The 21,851-nt window shown below is 45.8% G+C and overlaps 1 protein-coding gene across 4 annotated transcripts in view; it reads right to left on the bottom strand.

Moving 5' to 3' along the window:
• Nucleotides 1-21,851, bottom strand: part of Med26 (mediator complex subunit 26) — a 51,028-nt gene that overhangs the window by 28,813 nt on the left and 364 nt on the right. The window contains exon 1 of one of the 4 annotated variants that reach the window (XM_039094478.2): nucleotides 1-21,851. This exon is cut by the window's left edge and continues 20,786 nt beyond it. The gene's annotated coding sequence lies outside the window, so the exon portion shown is untranslated. 4 annotated transcript variants of the gene reach the window in all.

The following is a 21,851-nucleotide window of genomic DNA, read 5'->3' as shown; positions in this document are numbered from 1 at the left end:
TTTCAGTGAAATAAGTGCTTTTCAGGTCAGTGGCCAAGGTTTTCAGGAGACCTTGCCTGCTATTTCTACTGGAGTGGCTTTGCCTTCAATGTAGGGAGACAATAATAGCTGAGGAATCCTATCACCTGCATCAAATTATCTCTCTTTCTACATCAGCCAAAATTTATTGTCTCCTTTGAAATCTTCACTTTCAACTCCTTCCCAAAATCATCTCTACTGTCTCTGAGGGAAAAGGACCATGAACTCCAGTACTTCTTTTATAACAATGAGTTTTGGAGAATAGGGTAAGATTCTATCTGTGGCCAAGTCTAGAGCAGCATTTGCCTGCAGTGTCCTGCATTGAATCTCCAATGCTGATTGGAGATTTTTCAGTCTGCATATTACCCTTGGCTGAACTGGCTCCTAGAATTTGTTGTGGAGCCCTGAGCCAGGCCTCCAAGGCCACTTCTGATTAGAAATTACTTTGAATATCTCTTTTGGATTCACACTCATTGGTCCGTTCAATAGCAACCCTTGCTACATTGCCTGTATGCTCCTGGACGCCTAAGCCTTCTTTCTAATTCATATTTAGAAAAAACATTGTCCTTAGAGATGCCTTGTTCACAATTTTGTTACAAATGCCCATATTTCCCACAATTAAAGCACCCTTTTGAGATCTGAAACCTTTGGGGGCTTAGTCACTTTACTTTGCATATTTTATGCAAGTGAAGCACTGGGCATTTTGATATTGGAGACCTATACCCTGACCTATAACTTTAGCATAGTGCCTGTTAAAACCAATATTGGTTGTATCCTTTATCCATTCATCTATAGGCATTGCTCATACCTTTAATGGTCTAATAACCTTTTTACATTCTACATTCACATTTTCAAACTCCAAGGTCTCTATCAACACCTGCCTTGCTTCAGGGTCTGATACGACTTTGTTCACAGCTAACACTAATCTGTTAATTAAATAAAAAAATCAGTGAAAGCAGGCTGTGGCTGTGGCTCAGTGGTTAAGAGTACTGACTGCTCTTCCAGAGGTACTGAGTTCAAATCCCAGCAACTACATGGTGGCTCACAACCATCTGTAATGGGCTCTGATGCCCTCTTCTGGTGTGTCTGAAAACAGTGACAGTGTAATCATACACATAAAATAAATAACTCTTTAAAAAGAAAATCATTCAAGGTTTCTTCTGAGCCTTGCATAATCTTTGTAAATAAGATGGACTTTTCCTCAGACTCCTTAACTTTGTCCCAAGCTCTCAAAGTCACTAAGCAACATCGTTCTAGTAGCATCATCAAAATTAATCTGTTCTTGTATATCAGACTAGCCTTAATATAGTAGCTGGTCTTTTACTACATTCCCCTCACTCTATTTCATTGTTTAATATTGATGTCTTCTTCCCTCCACCATGGTAACCATTGCAACTGTAGAGCAGTCTCTAGTACAGCCCTTACCAATCCCTTCCAGTCTTCAGGAATAATTCTAGTTTGAGTAGCCCAGTAGAATTTGTTTCACATAAGGCAAGTGCATCCCATATGAAACCATGGCCTCTTTAAAACCGCCTTGGGTCTATCATTGCTATAGGACCATCCGATCTTGTCATAACCTTGTTCCACACCATTAGCAGGCATATGCTATATGACTACTGGCGAAGTAAATGGTGTTGATCTCCTGACCCTGGGTCACCTCTCCTTCCTTCCACTCTGGTGGTTCAGCTGGTTCAAGATTAACCCTTTCTTTGGAAATAGGCTGCTTCATCAGATTGCCCTGTCACTTTGTCAGCTGGAAGAGTTTCTTCCTCTCTTTCCTCCAGCAGGAAACTCCCGCTCACCTGCTCAGTCACCAGGGTTGACCCATTTGTTCTTTCTTCCCCTGTGTTTCTTTCTCACAAGTGCTTCCACCTCCTCCCCAACCTCTCCAGTTGCACAGCCAACTCTGCAACCCTTTAAGAAAGGAGGAAGCAGAGTGACCTCTTTTGTTTTCCCATTTCAGCCATTTTTCTCAGGTCTGTCCACTTCCACCCACAACTTTCCAACTGCTTAGTCATTCTCCCAACCTTTTTTGAAACAGAACATACAAAGAAAAAGAAAAATTTCTCTGGGAACAAAACAGGGGATATCCCAGTGGCAGCAGTCATAATAAATTTTTTGTTGGCGTCTTGTTAAAAAAATTTTTCAAAAGTCATTCCTTCGTCCCCTGCCATTTTCTCTACGCCATCTGAAATCTAATTTTCCATTTTAATCTTTTAACTTCAAGCCTCATGGTAGGGGCCACCTGTAAATGGTCTTTGCTACTTTGTAGGTTCTTCTTCTTACCCTTATTCTCCTTGTTACAGTCCCTAGTTAAATATGAGGAAGCAAATATAAAGCAGGGAAGGAGGCAGAGAGGCGGGGGATCCCTGAATCTAATGGCTTTCCTTTGTCCCTTCTTTGACCACAGCTACTGACAAATAAATGGCAACCAACATCTCTAAATGACCAACTACCACCCATGCCTCTTTTCAGGGCCCTAGAATTTAAAATAACCTCTAAAAAGTTTCCAGAATTCCAAATGTCACACACAGTTGCAGAAATTATCTGCAGCTGGCAAAACCATGCTTCTACTAGAGCATGTCCATACCTGGGATTAAAAGAAAAGTACATTCTGGGACTGGAGAGACGGCTCAGCAGTTAAGAGCACTGAATGCTCTTCCAGAGGTCCTGAGTTCAATTCCCAGCAACCACGTGGTGGCTCACAACCATCTATGAAGGTATCTGATGCCCTCTTCTGCCGTGTCTGAAGACAGCTAATGTACTTACATAAGTAAAGTTGGGGGTGGGGGAATGCACATTCTTACAATATACATACATACATACATACATACATACATACATACATACATACATACATATTTTGGGAAACCAAAATTCCAGAATTCTCACTACATAGCAGCTCCCAGATACAGTCAAATGGGGAGAAGAGCAGGTGCAAGATGCTGTGTGTGGAAAAGGGATAGGCACAGGGCAGATGGAAACTCCTCAGAATTCATTCATTCCAAATGCAAGCCTGCCAAAGTTTGGGGCATGCACCCAAGAGCCCACGACACAACTGGGCAGAAGTGTGCTATAACTTCACCTCTCTCAGATCACACCATTCAGATCCACCGTCCTGAGCCACCTCAAGGAGGAGCATAATGAGGAGCATAGTTCCCAGAAGGAGAGGATGCTATGACTCTAGGCATTCAAGACTAACCAGAAAAAGAAACCCATGCTGTCAGCACAAAGCACCCTGAAGACGCAATGAGGATGGGTTTTCTTTCTAGAAAGCAGGAGAACATATGGCATGCCTAGGCCCAGTCAATTCTGAGTGGCCCAGTGGTGAGGTCAGTCACCTGGGTGGAGTGGCCCAGGAAATAAGCTCCTGACTTCCCAGGGGGAGGCACCTAGCTCTCCAACATAGAGGAAAGCTATCTACAGGTGGAAGTCCAAAGCATCTGGGTTATACACAGCACAGTGCTGACAGGTGGCTGTTCAATGATAACAATGAGGAACATCGAAATACACCATTCCTGTTTTGAGAAGCGAGCAGATACCCAAATCAATCTGTCCTACCCCTTCCTCGAAGGACTTGAATTCCTTCTTTGGCCAACCATGTGGATGCACTAAGAGTTATGCTGCTGGGCTAGGACAGCAGGTCACCGTTTTGTCCCAAATCCATAGATCCTCAGTGAAGCTGCAAAGCAAGCACAACCAACACCCTGTGCCTCAGCTTACACTCTTCAATGAATGTGGTCAAGAAGAAATGAGAGAAACATTCCAGGAGACAATTGTAAAAGCAGACACTGTCCTACAGCCTACAACCCAGCTACAGACAAGAGGCATCAGGGCAGCCAGTTCTCCACCTGCATACACAAAGCTTGTGCTAATCTTTAGTACTGTGGTGCTGGAACCTCGGGACTCAGTATGAAGAATTAAATTACATAAACTTAAAGTAAATAAAACTCAAAACACTACTTCCTGTCAATTTTACAGTATTTACCTCATCTTTGTTTCTGTATGTAGGTCCTAACATATACATTTGGAGCAAACGGTGTGGAGCAGGCAGGCTTCCCAGCCCCACTTAGGGCTGGAAGCCATCAACTGGTACAGGATGGTGGCAGACAAGATAACGGGGCTGTACCTTATGACCTTGGAATCTGAAAACTCCTGTGCAATAGCCCTAACAATGTTATTTGTAAATGAAGCTAGGCTTGGTTTTTATTTTATGCATGTCTGTCTGCATGTACACTATTTGTGTATGTATGATTGGAGGAGAACTTGCAGACATCAGTTCTCTTTTCCAATATGTGTGTCTAGAAGGAAGCAGTCAGGTTATTGGGTAAGCACCTTTGTCAGCATTTCCTTATTACAATACAGCAGCCACTCATACTATTTATCCTGTACTACATACAAATCACTCAGATGATTCAGAGAATATGTGGCTAGCCATAGTGCTGCATACCAGTCACCACAACACTTGGGAGGCTAAGTCGGGAGTGGCACGAGTTCAAGGCTAGCCCGTTTCAAACTTCTAAATCCATAAATCAATTCCATGTGGGTATTTATAGATGTATACAGACTACTCATTTTATATATGAAACTTCAGTATCTATGTACTTAGTACTCAAGGTTCTGGAACCAAAAGGGGATGCCTGGACATAGGTGTGAAACTTTGTCCAACAGGGTTTCTCTGAAGAGCTCACCACTGCTACACTAATTCCACACTGAAATACTAGAAATAAGTCTGAATGAAATTAAAACCCATTTGTGCTACCATATTTCACATTTAGACAAACGAAGACAGCAAGACCTAGAGTCTAGATCCAACTCTTACCATTTGGGGGGGGAGGGGGGCCAGGACAAATTTCACTACCAGGCTGGTCTCAAACACAGAATCTGCTCACCTCTGTGATTAAGGTGTGTGTCACCATGCCCAGCTCCAACGCCTATAAAACCTCCAATGCTGACTAAAAAGGCAGTTCTAAATCTTATCCTCATTTGAATATTACTTCTCTACAATATCATCAAAGCCACATCCTAACACAAAAGTGATATTTACAGACACAATTTTCTTACCAAAAACTCTGTCGGGGGTGAAGGTGGCACAAGCCTTTAACTCCAGTACTGAGACAGAGGCAGGAGGATCTCTAAGTTCAAGGCCAGCTGGTATAACTGGTCTTTTGCTACTTTGTGGGTTTTTCTTTCACCCTTTTAACACCCCCCCACCCAAGAGAGAAAAAGGTAGAAAAGAGATTCCTGAATGAAGTCAGTGGTCAGAAATGGTGTGATAGGGATTGGGGATTTAGCTCAGTGGTAGAGCGCTTGCCTAGGAAGCACAAGGCCCTGGGTTCGGTCCCCAGCTCCGGAAAAAAAAAAAAAAAAAAAAAAAAAAGAAGAAATGGGGTGATGTTATCATTAGAATACTTCCTGCTGATTGGGGATGCTGAGTTCCTTGGGGCAAGTTTGATCTTCACAGTCAGGATATCTTTAAAAAGTTTTTTTTAAATTTATTTTGTGTTTGTGAGTACACTATTGCTCTCTTCAGACACACCAGAAGAAGGCATCAGATCCCACTACAGATGGTTGTGAGCCACCGTGTGGGTTGCTGGGAATTGAACTCAGGACCTCTGGAAAAGCAGTCAGTGCTCTTAACCTCTGAGCCATCCTTCTAGCGCCACAGTCAGGATATCTATTATTATTTCTTCTTCTCCTCCTCCTCCTCCTCTTCTTTCTTTTCTTCCTCTTCCTCCTCCTTCCCCTCCTCTCACCTCCCTCTCTCCCTCCTTTACACATGATTACTTAACAAACCATGACCAACAGCAACCAACACCAACCAACCAACCACCCAACATCCTCTCTGTGGCCTAGTGTTTAAATAGCCTCTAAAAGACCCAGAATTCCAAATATCACACAATTACAGAAACTATCTGCAGCTGGCAAAATCATGCCCCTGCTAGACCATGAGGCAAATCATAGTCAGGTGCTGTGAAAATATCTTATGTGTATACCAATGGCCTGATCTTATGAAGTTTTTGTTATTTTATTTTCAGTTTTTCCAGACAGGTCCTGACTGTTCTGGAACTCACTCTGTAGACCAAGCTGGCCTTAAAAAGCAGAGATCACCTGCCTCTGAGTCCTGAGCGCTAGAATTAAAGGTGTCTGCTATACCCAACATGGAAGCATTTTCTTAACTAAGGTTTCTCCTTTCAGATGACTTCAGCTTGTGTCAAGTTGGCATAAAACTATCACACATCATGTCTCAACAGCCTCCCCAAAAAAACTCACCAAAAAAAAAAAAATCAATATTGTTAAAACTGTTGACTACAATCTCAGGAACAATTCACTCCCCAATAAAGTGGTTTTCAACTTTCCTAATGCTGCCACCCTTTAATACAGTTCCCCATGTTGTAGGAACCCCAACCATAAAATTATTTCATTGCTATTTCATACACATAGTTTTGCTGCTGTGTGAGTCATAATATAAATAAATGATATGCAATCCCCATGGAAGTGTTGTGACCCAGAGGTTGAGAAGCACTTCTGTAGAAGCAGAAGCAAGTGTGCAGGGACTTGAAGTCTCTTACCCATCCCTCACTGCTCCAGCTTCTCCCATGCCAGCAATGAACACAACTGATATGTTTATCCCACTGCCCCCACTAACACTGCTACTGAAAACACTCCTGCATAGTAAACACATTTCCACTGGTAAAATTATGGGGTCAAAGGACCAGAATATGGCTATGGCTCTTACTACATACTTTCCAAAAGAGTGACAGTAGCTCTGAGCTGCAGGCAGGCTACCTAGGAGATATAGAATGGTATTCGAACTGCCTGCCAATACCAATCTTCCCATGTGTATGAATAAGTATGTTTTTGGAGTATCAATGTTACCAACATTCCTCTGCCCATGATCTCTTCAACTGTTAACTGAATATACTCTCAACACAGAAGGGAACTACTTCCTAAAAACCCCTTCTATTTTAATCTCCTGTTTGCTACTACAGTACAAAGGCACCGAGAAAATTCCAGTGAGGTCTTCAACCTTCGTGTACCCACCACCTTTCAAAGAAACACGCCTTGCCTGAATGCAGTGAATACCACCCAAGCAGTAAGAGGCTTGAGGCCTGAGGTTTCAGGCAGTCTGGACTAAAGAGCAAGCCCCTGTGTGAAAACAAGGTAATGAAGAGCATCCTGTGATGGTTTGCATATGCCTAGGCACTATTAGAAGGTAAGGCTCTTTTGGAATAGGTATGGCCTTTGGTGAAGTAGGTGTGGGCTATAAGACCTTCATCTTAGCTGCCTGGAAGTCAGTATTCTGCTAGCAGCCTTCAGATGAAGATGTAGAGCTCTCAGCTTCTCCTGCACCAGGCCTGCCTAGATGCTGCCATGCTCCCACCTTGATGATAATGGACTGAACTTCAGAACCTGTAAGCTAGTCCCAATTAAACTTTGTCCTTTATAATGCCTGGGTCATGATGTCTGTTCACAGCAATGGAAATCCTAAGACACATCTCTTCTCTCTTGAAGTCTTAGTGTCTTCCTTTTCCAAGGATGGAGTCTCTCCAGTGTGTGGAGCTGTGTGGCAGGACTGGTACCCCTAAATACTGTCTCTAAACAAGCAAACATGGCACCTGTAGAAACCATTCAGGCAGCTGCCTATACTCTTCCTAGGGATTGATCATGTTCCTGAAAAAATGGGAAGGGGCTGCCCTGGTTCAGCTCCTATTTGGGGAATACAGGACAGGCTTGCCCTTCCCGTTTGCAAAGACCTGTGGTGATGCAAACATATCTGATGTCATTTGCTCAAAGTGCACAGCTAAAGAGATTCAACCTAGGCTGAACCCCCAATATTGCATATTAAATGTTTCCTTCTTCCCATCTGTCTTCCTTTATCAGGATAGGGTACAGCTTCAGAGGATTTCAGCTGCCATCAAGCCCCACCATCAACCCATACTTAAAGAGTAAATTCTCATCATGAGACCCCACTGACTGGCTCAGGAGCTCCTGGATATCACAAAGACCATATTTGGCTAAAAGGAACAGCAGATCCTCTGCATCACACAAGCCTAGGTAGCTCAAGGCCACAGAAGTATCTATCCAGCTCAGCACACTGGTATCCTGGGTACCTTTCTGGGTGAACAGATGTACCTGTTGAACTAAGGCTCTGAGGGTGGACAGGTCAGGCTCACAGCCCCACACTGGGAAGTGGTCAGCTGCAGAGCTTCACTAGGCCTCAGTGTCTTACACCTGTAAAGTGGCCCGCCTAACACAAGTGAGCACATTGTGGGAACTGACACTGTCTTCATGGCCATTTCTCTCCTGTCCCTTAAAAGACTTCTTAGCAAGGACCTAGCTGTGGTATCTTCTAAAGCTCCCCCTCCCCCCACCTAGGCACTCAGGCCGAGACAGGAGTGAATATAAGTTCCAGGCCAAGCATGATCTACACCCCAAGGTCCTGTTTAAAACCAAGAGTTTCAGGAAGCATGTGGGGGATTTGGGAACAGAAATCCATCCTGAAAGTCTACTTGGCACACGTAGAGTTGGGGGTCCTACCTTGGACTCTTCTGGCTATCTGATCTCTAGAAAAGAGGCCTTAACCCCCTTCCTCATGGAGAGGGAAAGGCAACAGATCTCTCATGAGCACGATGACTTAAACAGAAGCCAGGCACTGCTACCACCATCACACCTAGAGTAGGATAATGTCATTATGCAGCAAGGTAAGCCCAGGATAAGGCATAGCCTATCACTGGATTAGAAGGAAGGGTAGGCGGGGAAAAGTCTAGGAAGGAGAGGATTCAAGATGGAAACGACAGAGGAAGATGGTAACAATTCAGGTGGTCTAGGTCAATTGTATCTTGTCTAGGTGGGTGGTTTCTATCTTTATTAATTGGCAGTGAATTTATTCTGTGGATGTATTGTGGACTGAATGTTTAACATGTAAATCTTGATTTTACCTGGTGGGTGGCTGGAACCAGAGAGTTCCTAGCAATGGGAGCAGAGAGACCACTGGGGCTAGAAGATAGCTAGGCTAACACTAATGTAGTGCCACACTGAAGCCAGCCACTGCTGAGATAAATTAAGGTTAACTCTATACGGCCCTACAGTGCCAGAACTAATGCCAGTTGGGGCCCAGTGTGGAGAGGAGAGGCGCAGGAGCCCTTTTTTAATCTTACCACAACATCTAGGACCCCACAGGATGATACTAGCCCCATATCACAATAGGCACCCAAGCTTGGAAACATTAAGACATTCCAAGGTCACTAGAAGGTAAGTGAGATGACTCAGAACATGTGTACTCATGCACTCAAGGCCCAAGAGGTTCAACATGTCAGGTCCTGCCCAAAAACATGCACAACCTCGACACTCAGTGAGAGTGAGTGACATACACAGGTCAGTCAAACTGCAGGAAGAACCAAGGTAGTGGGTCCAAAGGGTCTGCCAGGTTCTGCTACTTCAACACCCACACTGCCAAATATACGTATGCCCAGGCCTCGTGAAAACTTAATTTCCACCCCAAACCCAACCCTCAGCTTAGACACTACTGTGCTCAGAAGAAAGAACACATACCTACCTGTGACTTGGTCACAGGATGAACAGGTTCACTCCACACTAGCAAGACAAGAGGCCAACCACCATTCCTTCCCTCAACAGGAACTGAGGAGGGAAATAGCAGGCCTGTCAGAGGTTGAAGGAGCACAAGATGGATCCAATTGCCAAAAGCAACTTGCACACTGTGCTGCTCTGCTGAGAACTCTCAACCCAAAGCACAGGAGAAAGTAAAAGAGGGAGAAAAGCAAAAGAGTGCAGTGATAGGGAACAGAGCAAGAGCTCAGGTGCTAACCACTAGCCAAGGACAGTAAGAGGCTGCTCAAGTCAGAACCTGGGATCCAAAGTACTCTTATAATTCTGTCCTGACTCAGCAGCAAGCATCTTAAGTCTTTCCCATTATTGACCCCAATCCCACCAACAAAGTGCTACAACTTGCACAAGTGCCTGTTGGGTCATAGTGCTTCCCTGCACTAGTTACTGACCAGGAAAACAAAACCCTAAGATTGGCCAGACTGGACTGGACTGGAGAGATGTTCCTTCAGGAAATCCAGGATGGCAGGGGAGCTAGATGAACCACTGCCTTGTCACTTGTGTGTTATTTACATGTTAGCTACTAAGACTAAGACCACTGAATCCTAATCTCAACAGCCTCCAGAGTCAGTGGTGTCTGCATCCTCCTGAGAAGAAAATCTCTGAACCTAAGCTTACCCAAGGCAGAAGGCAAACAGCAAGGCCAGGTTATAAGAGAAATAGTGTCTTCCCTGTGTGCCACCCAAGGAGCTGAGTGAGGTTCCTTGGCAGTCAGCAGCAGGTTCCATCAGGTAAACATCTCAATCTCTGATTGTAGCAACTGGCTCTGAGATAAGATAAGAGGAGATGCAGACACACACAACTTGCTACTCTAGAAGCCCTGAGTTTCAGCCTCCCGGAATATGGGAGCCCAGGATAATTGCAAGTAGCCCAGAATGTAGAACACAACACCAAAGAACACAGCCCAGCACATCCAAGGCTGAGGTGAAGAGGAACCTGTTCAAGACTGGGCTGCGTGAACATGGGTGTCCAGGAATAGTGCTGGACTGTCGGGGCCCAACAGCACAAGGACAGCTTTGAAGTCAGTCAGATGAGTATATAAATGATGCTGGTAAAGCCAAAATGGAGCCAAAACATCTGGCTGGTAAAGCCAAAACAGGAGACAATGGGTACCCTGGAAGAGATACACACAGAAAGGGAAGACCAACATAGTAAGAAGACAAGGGTCAAGGCTCACTGTAAGGCTTCATCATGATGGACACGGGAGACAATGTAGGAACCCAGGAAGGCATTCTGGGTGACCAACACAGTAGGCCCTCCAGTGCCCACAGATAGCTCACTCTACAAAGCAGACAATGCCAACTTTGCATTCCATATCCCCTAGGATTGAAACCACATCCAAGACAGGAGCCTGGACATGTCCCTAGCCTCTGGAAGAACTGGTACAGTATTGAGTTCCAACCTTCCACAAAAGCACCCCATGTAAGCATAATCAGCCAAATGCACCATGGTGTGGTCCCCTAATCCTGACCAAGATCAGGAAGGACAACCTGTTGGCTCTAATGTCTCCAATTTCATGATTACCCTGGGGCACCTACTGTTTCTATCTGTACGGTAGATCCTGCTTGTTTTGGAAACTTCTGGAAATTTCCTATGGGCACAGGCATTTATATCACATCCCTCCTATTCACAATTGCTTGGTCTGGCCTGGAGAGCTGTTGTCTTTGCCACAATATGGAAAAAGTTTGCACATGCTCAAGCACACACATGCACACATACACATATATACATACATGACACTGAGGGCAACATAAAAAAAGTTCTCTCCCTTTCTCCCACTGGAACATTAGCCCCAAACTCAATGATGACTCAGCTTTGGTAGGAGGGAAAGGGCAGCCTGGCAAAGCAAGAGCTTGGCAGCCTAAACAGGGGATACTTGTGCACTTGTGTCCTGGGAAGTCAGCTCCAGATTTCTTCTTAGTGGCCATATCCTACTGTCAGTATGGAACTCAGTTCCTTTAAAACTAGTAACAGCAACGTCCATTCACAAACCTTGATGGTACCAGCTAACCCCTGGCTGCCAACCACTAGGAAAAGCAGAGAGCCACTGGCTGTCATGCTGCCCAGTGCATCCAGAGTACAGGAAAAGACAGTGGTCATTCAACAAGCAACCCTTGGGCCTGTCAATTGGTCAACCGAAAGGAAGCAGCATCCCAGAAACACAGAGACCAGTTTTTGGTTCCCCAGGTTAACTAGAGGGATGGGATAGATAAGAGAAAACAGTCAAGACAGTCAGGCCAAACCAGACTTCCTAGTCCCAAATCTGTAGCCTCTCACTCTACACAAGCGTGGGCTCTGGCCTGGGACCCTTGCTTGTGTGAACAGTAGGTCTGAGCAGAGACAGTCTCTCAAGCATAAGAGGAGATTACTATAAGAACCAAGGAAGACTCACCCACAATGAGGGACAAAAGTGCAACTTACCACACCTGCACCAGGAGAGGCTAACAGCTCAGCACCAGGGGGTGATAGTAGGCAAATCCAGAGCTTGAAATGAAACCCTAACAAGTAGCACTTAGGGATCTCTTCCTGCAAATCACTCAACACTTACTCTGGACTTTCTATCATCAGATCTCACTGGCCCTATAGGGCAGCTCTCCAGACCCAGTTCTGGGCCCAGCTAATTGGTGGTGATTATCACATCAGATTTTGGGGTAAAGCAATCAAAGTGTTGTGCTGAGGGGACCTCACCCCACCCCAAGGTAAAGCAGCAGATTGGGTTAGCCAAGGATGTAAGGATGGCTCAGCCAGAACCCAGCCAAGTGAACGCTGGAGGAAATGGTAAGAACTAATAAGCCAAAGGCTACCTTCCCATCTAACAACAGCACATCAGTCCTGCAGGCCCCACAACAGACACCATACAAGTAAAGCATTCACCCTACATAGATTCATTCCAGGAGGCCTAGCCCTAAACACAGGCAAGCCTTAGTCACCTGTTTGCTAGCCTGATTACCTAAGTTTGATCCCCTAAAACCAACATACAAATAGAAGAGGACCAATCCCACAAAACTGTTCTCTAACCTCCACACAAATATCATGGTATACCTGCCCCCTGCACACCCAGTAAGATTTTTTTTTTTAATTAAAAAGAAAATGTTGGGCATGGTGGTGCATGCCTTTAATCTCAAGGCTCAGGAAACAGAGGCAGGAGGATATGAGTTGAAGGGCTGTCTGGGCTACAGAGTGAGTTCTAAGACTGCCAGGGCTACACAGAGAACCTTCTCTTTAAAAAAAGAAAGAAAGAAGGAAGGACGGAAGCAAGAAAGCAAGCTTGAAGGAAGAAAGAAGAAAGAAAAGTAGGCAAGCCGACCCATTACCATAGTAACTAGAGGTCACCCCAAGGAAAGATTTGGCTACCACAACCTGAGCCAGGCCAGGACTTAATGAAGGATGAAGCCATTCAAGAAACAAAACTCCAGCCCCAGTCAAAGGGACTGTGTCAGATATATACAGAGTCCCTCAATGACTTGTTTTGTTGTCGCTGGTCCAGCTCAGATTGGAATGGCTACATCTTTGTCCCTCAAGCAAGACTCAGCACATGTCTACCCAGAGAGTACAGTGACTGACCACATGGAAGGGAAAGGAGACTGTGGTACCATCACTATCTACAGCACTCTCTCAGCAACTTATCAACCACTGAAGCACATGAAGCACTGAAGGCTGCTAGCACCTGATCTACCTGCTCAGATGAAGGCTGAAAGGCAACTCCAAACTAATCCTTTTCCACTAGCCAGTAGGCACTGGGAGGAGCCTATAACTAGTCCTTTTCCACTAGCCAGTAGGCACTGGGAGGAGCTTACAAGCAAATGGAAAGGCAAAAACCAAGGCCCTTAATCAAAGGTAGGGTGTGTGTGTGTGTGATGAAGGCCACTACTTACAGGTAGTTAGAAGGCTGAGGAGGATCAATTGAGCTTAGAGAGTCAAGGCTAGCCAAAACTCACCAACAAGTGGGAACAGAGATTGGCTCAGTGGTTAGGAACACTTGCTGCTCTTTTAGTGTTCTGAGTTAGGGACCAGCACCCATGTCAGATAAGTCACAACAACACGTAACTCCTCTTGTGTGTGTGTGTGACAGAGAGAGAGAGAGAGAGAGAGAGAGAGAGAGAGAGAGAGAGAGAGAGCGCGAGAGCTCGAGCAAGCGCACAAGCGCAGTTTGCATACTGGCCTATGCCTTAATCTAAGCAATATAAATGAAGAGGCTAGCCTGGTCTACATAATGAGTTCCATGACAACCAGAGCTACAGTGAGATCTTATACATACATACATACATACATACATACATACATACATACATACACACACACATACATACATACACACACATACATACATACATACAAAAGTCAACAATGGAAACGTGCTATGACCTTGGCAAGGTTTTAAAAGATGTTACACAAGCCATATGGACTTTACAAAGAAATTTATCAAAAAAGGGGGGAGGCTATGGGGATAAATGGGGTTTCCCACCAAAGGGAGTACCAAAGGTGATTCCCAGGTGTCAAATACAGGTGAGACCAGCTTTCTCACCTAAGACTCCCTCTGAAAACAAGAGCCACACCCAAACTTGAGAACTTTAAAAACAAACAATGGAAAACCCAGCTACACTTAAAAGCACACCAAAAGAACAAAGACTGGAAAGCTACAACAAAAACGGGTTCTTGCATCTAGAACAGTTTGGAGCCAGAGTTAAAGTAAATGAAAGGGATAAAAGCCAGAAAGAAGTTCCCAGGACTCAAGTCCTGCTCCAGCACAGCTCACACTACCTTGCAGCTCCAACTCCAGGGCGTCTGATAACCTCTTCTGGCCTTCTCAAGCACCTGCACCAATGTGGCATACACCACTCTGACACGTAAAAAGAAATTTCTCTTAATTTTTTTTCAAGTAAAAGGGGAAAAGTTGCATGAATAGGGAAGTGAACAGAAATGCAAACTAAACACTTCAGAGCTTTATGGTGGGAGCCTTTGAAATAAAGTTCAGCTCTCACTGAAGGCCCACTTGCTTCAGGGTCACCCAGCTCTGGTTTGAGACCCACAGATTGCTTAGTCTTTCCTGGCCCCTTAGTTGAAGACAAGTGCCCACCTTCAGGCTAAAAGAGCAAGCAAATGCTCTTAGTGCATGGAAGCCACTAGTGGCACTGGCTTGTTAACTGCTTCTGCCAACACAAGACATCACGCCTACCTCTGAGCTCAAGGGAAATCATTTTTTTTAAATGTATTTATTTTGAGACTAAGTTTGAGTGTAACCCTGGCTGGCCCGAAATTCACTATGTAGACAAAGATGGTTTGGAACTAAGAGATTGGCCTACCCCTACCTCTCAAGTACTGGGATTAAAGGCATGCTTCACCAAGGCCTGCCAGAACTTTGATGGCCCTGGGCTTCCCTGTGGCTCCAGTAGCTGGATCTAGGAAACTGCTGAAACTCCAGCAACTCAGAAGCTGGAACCAGAGCTGCCTGGCAAGCCTGCATCCCCAGAGGGCACATCACCTCACCTGAAGTGATGCTCTCTTCAACAATCCATAGAGAACCATGGAAGATTAGGGAACTAGATGGCCACCACACAATCCAAGACAACCCTAAGAGCAGTAGGGCTTTCTCCCAGAATTCCTGCCCTTCCTTTACATCCACACACTATCACACCATTTCAGATGGAGGGCTCACTTATCAAACGGAAGGCTGAGGCAGGAGCTCTAGGCTAGCCCAGGGAGAAAAGCAAGATGCCAAAGTAAAAAAAGAAAATGCAGTATGACCCTTAGCCATATCCAAGCTCTCCAGCTCGCTCCAAGAGCTTGAATTGAAATGTACATGAGATAGACTGCTCAGTGACTGACCAACCTGATTATTCCTTCCAAGTCTGTTCCCCTCATAGTAGAAACAAACCAAGAGCTAACCGCATGCACCTGCTATAAAGCACTGAATTCTGAACTTCCAGAAGACAGAGTATTCCAGAGAGCCATTTCATGCTCTTGAGAATTCTAGCTTGGGTCAGATGATGGTGGCACACACACTTAATGTGAACACTCGGAGGCAGGAGGCAGGAGGCAGGAGGCAGGAGGCAGGAGGCAGGAGGCAGAGGCAGAGGCAGAGGCAGAGGCAGGCAGATCACTGTGAGCTGGAGGCCAGCCTGGTCTACAGAACGAGTTCCAGGACTACACAGAGACCCTACCTCAGAAACAAAACAAAAAAGAATTCAAACTTGGACTAGAGAGATGGTTCCAAGGCTCTCCTTACACAGGACCTGAGTTCAGTTCCCAGAACCCACATGGTAGCTCACAACCCTCTATAAGCACATGTATGATGAACATACACATACGCAGGCAAAACACTAATCCATATAAAGTCATCTTTTAAGAAAATAATTTGACGGGGCTGGGGATTTAGCTCAGTGGTAGAGCGCTTACCTAGGAAGCGCAAGGCCCTGGGTTCGGTCCCCAGCTCCGAAAAAAAGAACCAAAAAAAAAAGAAAGAAAGAAAGAAAGAAAATAATTTGTTAATAAAAAAAGTCTAGCCAGGTGATTAGTGGTTAATTTCAGCACTCAGAAGACAGAGGCAGAGGCAGAGGCAGATGGATCTCTGAGAGTTCCAGAATAGCCAGGGCTACATAGAGTGAGAAACCCTGTCTCAAAAAAACTTACACACACACACACACACACACACACACACACACACACACCTTTTTAAAAGAATTCTTTGATTGGCAAGATGGTTCAGTAAGTAGAAGCACTATAGCACAAGCCTAGCATCCCCTGGAACCACACAAACATGAAGGGAGAAAACTGACTCCTCAAAACTGTCCTCTGATCTTCACAGATGTGCCATCATCACTTGCAATTTTCCACCATCAGGCACATAGGCATGTACACACATACACACACTTTTAGACATCCACACACAGCACACCATTCTGGCCCCCTTGGCAGACTGCACATTCCCAAGGGCAGAAACTGGGTGCACTCAAGTCTGCCTACCACCCCAAGTACTATAAGCACTACAGAGAAATGGCTAGTCAACTTACTCAGCCACCTCTCAGTGGCTCATGAAGATGTGTAACTGCATGGGCTTCCAGACCTGAGACTGGAAGGAAGCTTAGGCGTAGCACAGGTTTACCTCACTCAGGAAATGAGCCCCACTTCCTAAGATCCTACACGAGGGGACATTTGTGCCCTGAGAATGAAAGGAGTGCAGACTTGGCCAGGCCACCAGAGAACACACCGCCTGCTTACTGCTTAATGAACCTCAACCGCAGCGGCCCATTCTCACAACCAATTACAGAGCCAGGCTCAGGACAGTACACTCCCAGGAAATGAAAAGGAGTGGCCCCCAGGAGCAGCTTCAGAAGGAGTCTGTCATGAGAAGCAGAAGGCCCCCCAGCACACTCAATCTGGGGCCAGTTTGGGGTCAAGAGGTACTGAGGACTGCAGGAGTAGGATGCCGGGTCATCAACTCTGATCCTGGCACCTTGAGGTGTCTGTCTGCCACAACCAGCAACATCATTGATCAAGGGATAATACATACTCCCTTTGACCCAGAACAGGGTCTCTCTATATAGCCCTGATTTCCGGGAACTCACTCTGTAGACCAGGCTGTCCTGGAATTCCCCTGCCTCTGCCTCCTGAGTGCTGGGATAAAGGCCCTTTTAGATCTATGTCCAGGACAAAAGTCCTCTCCTCTAGGCTAGTGTTGGGACAGCTCTCCAGGCCTCAAGACCAAACTCCCAGCTTTGAGACCATCTAAAAACTCACTGAGGACAAAGTCTACCTTCCTCAGGGAGACAAAACATCAAACAAAACCTGATTCCCAAGTCAGAACTGCCACTCTGCTGTTCTCCTGAATGCTGATCCCAGCAAAGAACAGGGATACCAATGTGGAGGACCCAGCAGAGCTAACACACTCAACTCCTGTATCCTTTCTGACAGGATCACTGGCATTTTAAGTTAGTGTCAAAAGAGCTATCACCTTTCAGCAGAAAGCAAGACACAGGCAAAGTTCCACATCCACTGACACAAAGACAGAGCCCCTGCAATGCTAACAGGAACTCTCACCCAGCTCTGATCACCTAAGACTAGCAGGTCAAGCCTACCCTACTCAAGCAATGCCATCAGCTCATGACACCCTTCTACACCCTGACAATGACATAAGTTGGCTGCAAAGGGTACTCTGAGCCAGGGCATCAGCAAGGCCAGCATGAGAGCACACTGCCACACTGCATCCCTCCCTCTTCACACCAGCTTACCCCTGCTTCATGCTTTGTCCAAGGTCATGTCTTCATTTCTCAACCATAACCTGATACTATTCCATGTCATAAGTGCTGTCACTTAACTCGAAGTACCTAACTCTGGGCTAGTCACCTTACATGAAATCACTAAGAAACAAAAGCATCTTGTCCTCTCCTAGCCACAGCATTATGCTGTCAGAAATGGAGACTGGCTTCATCTCACCTCCCTTTATGGGGCTACTGGGAAGAACAAAACACACTGTCAGGGTACCCCGAAAATTAATTAGGGGTGTACATCTCTCCTTAGCAAATTAAGTAGGGGTGTAGACAGCTGAAAAAGTTCATACAATCCACCCTGCACAAATTCCTGAAGAAATCCTTCCAGAACAACTCATGTAGGCCACTGCAGCCCTTCCAGAGCTGAACCTGGGTCTGGAGAGAACTCTTCCAGGACTGTCCACCAGTCCCAGTCCCTTTGCTGCAAGGAACTTGCCGGCCAGCAGAGGCAAGTGATTCCAAGTAGGAAATGATGGCCATGGTGTCTGCTTCTGGAAGAGTGAGAGGAAGACAGCAGCTCTTGACATCTGTTCCAGAGCCCAGCAGTGGTTGAGTCCTCCTTCACCAAGCCTTCTCTGTCCTCCCACTGCTCTGTAACCAGGGCTACAAAGCTGCCTTTGGCAGGTCCCATCTTGAACCACCATTTCACTATTTAGCTATGAGACTGTTCTGTCTGTCTTTCCACTGTCTTTAAAAGTGAAATATGTTAACCATAAGGTCACACTCACATTCCCCACAGACATATCTCAAGCCACCTGTGATTTTCTCAGTCACTAATGTTCCCATTAGGCCATTCCACAGCTGGCCTTCAGGACTGGAGCACAGGACTTCTTGAGAAAATGGGGACTTAGAGGCAACTCCTGAATCATAGGCTCAAGAGTTGAAAACAAAATTCAGAAAAGAAGGACTCTTCTCTAGGAAAGGGGGCAAGACATGGAACATATATGAGGAGCTGATCTCTCAGGAAGACATGGCCCAGACTTTCTTCAAACAGCAAGGGCACCACAGGACTAAGAACCCTGTTACTGGCCAAATGGGAACTCACTATGATTTTTGCGTAAGAGTAAGTCATACCCTTCACCTTTATTCATAAGACAAACAGATGTACAGTATAGTTCAGAGACTGTCAACATGTTGAGCTGAGCAAACACACTGAGGTGCGTGAGGCCTCCACAGTTCTCGAAGTCCGTTAGCTGTCTTTTGGAGAGAGGGGCCTTCCTGAAGTACAGACTTGGCAGGTCAGTGGTTGCTGCTGCTGAGGCTTGAACACAGACCAAGGATGGCTATCTTCCTGAGACTTCCTTGGTCAAGGAGCTGGTCAGTCAGATGTTCCTAACCTCAGAGACTGTGGACTTTAGGTCAGCTGCCTGGCACTGATTTTTTTAAGCCAATAGCTAAATTTGTTAGCCATAATTGCATACTCATAAAGGTAAGCATTACATGACACCATTCTCTGTCACTTCTCTCTAAAGAGGGTTAATTTTAGTGTTGACTCTTCAACTCTGTCCCCGTTTTGTATTTTTTCCATGAACATCCTAAATATGTGTCAATTACCAAGTGGTGGAGCTCATAACTGGGCAGATCAGAGCAAGAGCAGAGATCCCTGCACCAACATGCGGCTCTTACCTGGGCCCTGAACAATCACAGAGACAATGCAAATGGCCGGGCACCCCTCAGCAAGAAATGGAGGACAGTGCTCCAGGCTGATTCTACAAAGAGATTCTGCAAAGCTAGCCCCTAGAACATATACCTAGTTGTTTTTGTGGATAGTCACTGACACATTGCATCTAGGGAAACACTCCCCTCCTCACTCAGAGATAAGTTCTCAACTCCAGCCACAACAAGGTCTCCTATCACTACAGCCCTTTGAGATACACACTCCAAGCAACTTACTCACAGGCCAATGAGCACTTAGGACCAAGGGAAGATTCAAGAAACTAAAGTTGGAGGCCAAGCATGGTGGCACATACCTTTAATCCCAGCATTTGGGATTAAAGCAGGTAAAAGCAGACAGGTTCTGTGAGGACACCCTGGTTTACATACATAGTGACTTCCAGAGACAGTCTCAGAAAAAAGACACAAACTAAAATTTGGGCCCTCTATCTTCCTTCTTCTATCCCCAAAGGGTCTTTTAGTCAGACCCTTACCTAGCACTTGGACCCCACCTGATCTACAACATCATGACTACCTGTCAAAGCACTTGCTGATCCCAACACTCTCACATGCAAGCAGTCAGGATCTCTGAGAAGATCTCAGCAAGGAGTTACACAGGTGTAAGATTTACAATGTGGAAGAGAGGAGCAGTGATAGTGCAAGCATTTAATCCCAGCACTCAGAAGGAAAAGGCAGGAGAATCTCTGAGGCCAGCAGCATGGTCAAAGAGCAAGTTCTAGGATAGCCAGACCTACACAGAAGAGGAACCCTTCTCGAAAAACAACATCAAAAAGATTACACTATACACTATAGCTTCAGCAAAGATGCAAAAGCCATCAAGGCTATGTTTTCCTATCACTTATTTTTACCTTTTAATATCCTAATATATCAATCATGTGATTAGTCAGCTATTACCAATCACTGGCAAAAAACAAAACAAAACAAAAAACCCTTAAACCCGCCCCCCAAAAAAGAAAGGTTTTCTAGAAGATTTTTATCTAGCCTGTCTCTATTCCACCACAAAAAAAAAAAAAAAGTCTACAATATTTACTAAATTACTATCGACGTGATCCTAAAGACTAGGAAGAGAATAATTTTGAATCTGGCAAGTAGATTCTCATAGAAACTAGAACATCTCTATTTCTACCAAGACCACACAAACAATGTGAATTATTCTGAACACACAATACAGCACATTGCTACAAGTAACTAGCCAAGCATAGGCAAGGGAACCCAAAAAGGTTCAAACCTCTGTTACCTGGTCCAAGATGATTTTTTTTCTTCCATCCTGGGCATATTAAAAAGTGATCTCAAAAGCCACTTCCTGGTTTCCCAGCAAACACTTCATATCTGAATGCCTGTGCATCTTCCCATGGCCCTACTCCTGACAGCAACAAGGACACCCGCCCCCTGCACTGCCAACAAACCTTTGGAAAAAATACAAGAACAAGTAAAATTAGTCTACACTCACACAGGAAGAAAAAAGGCGTCCTACTGCTCACAGGACTCTTGACAGAGGAAAGTGTGATCCCTTACAATTAAATCTTGACAGCCTAGAGTCCAAAGCACCTCAGGTGGAGCAAGAGAGATGGAAAGAGGACCGGAAGATAGGGATAAGAGAACAATCTACTGTGATCGGCAGTATTTCAGTACTAAAATCCCAGGCTTTAGCTACTGGTCAGACGCGCAATGGAGCATTTAGGCCAAGAGAGGTGACAGGAAGGGTCCCACTCTCTGCAGAGTCGTCTTTTCTAGGAAGCGACCCACTATCAGAAGAGAGGATACTCTCCAGGCATCACAGGAAGACAGACTGATGGCAGAACAGGCCTAGGGTTCCCTACGAATCCAAGAAGGGGATTCGCTAGAAGACCGAGGGGGAGTAAAGGCCAAGACTCCAGAGACGCGGGCTACCCGAGTCATCGCGGAGACACCAGTTGCTTTCTACCTTGTCCCCCGGCAGGGAGACCTTTCCGGGGGGTTCTCAGTTCCCGGGGTTGGGGTGAGGCAAGAAGGGCACGGTGGGGAGCACCAAGGGCAGCCGGGCTGGGACAACCGAGGAGAACCAGCTCTCATCAAAGCTCCGAACGATCCCTCAGTCCAGGCCGCGTGAAGCCTCGGCCTCAGGTACCCTCAGCTGCCGGGGTACCCGCCTTGCCTTCGGCCTCCGGACCCAGGAGAACGAGACACCGAGATGGCAGCGGCCGTGGCGGGCAGATCACCGCCCGGAGAGAACCCCTGGCAGGGGCGCGTCGGAGGGGGAGGGTCCCGACACATGCGGCCTCGGTC

Source organism: Rattus norvegicus, chromosome 16, assembly GCF_036323735.1.
Source record: "Rattus norvegicus strain BN/NHsdMcwi chromosome 16, GRCr8, whole genome shotgun sequence".
Lineage (NCBI taxonomy): Eukaryota > Metazoa > Chordata > Mammalia > Rodentia > Muridae > Rattus > Rattus norvegicus.
Note: the sequence above shows the minus strand (reverse complement) of the source record. Positions and strands in the feature narration are given on the sequence as shown.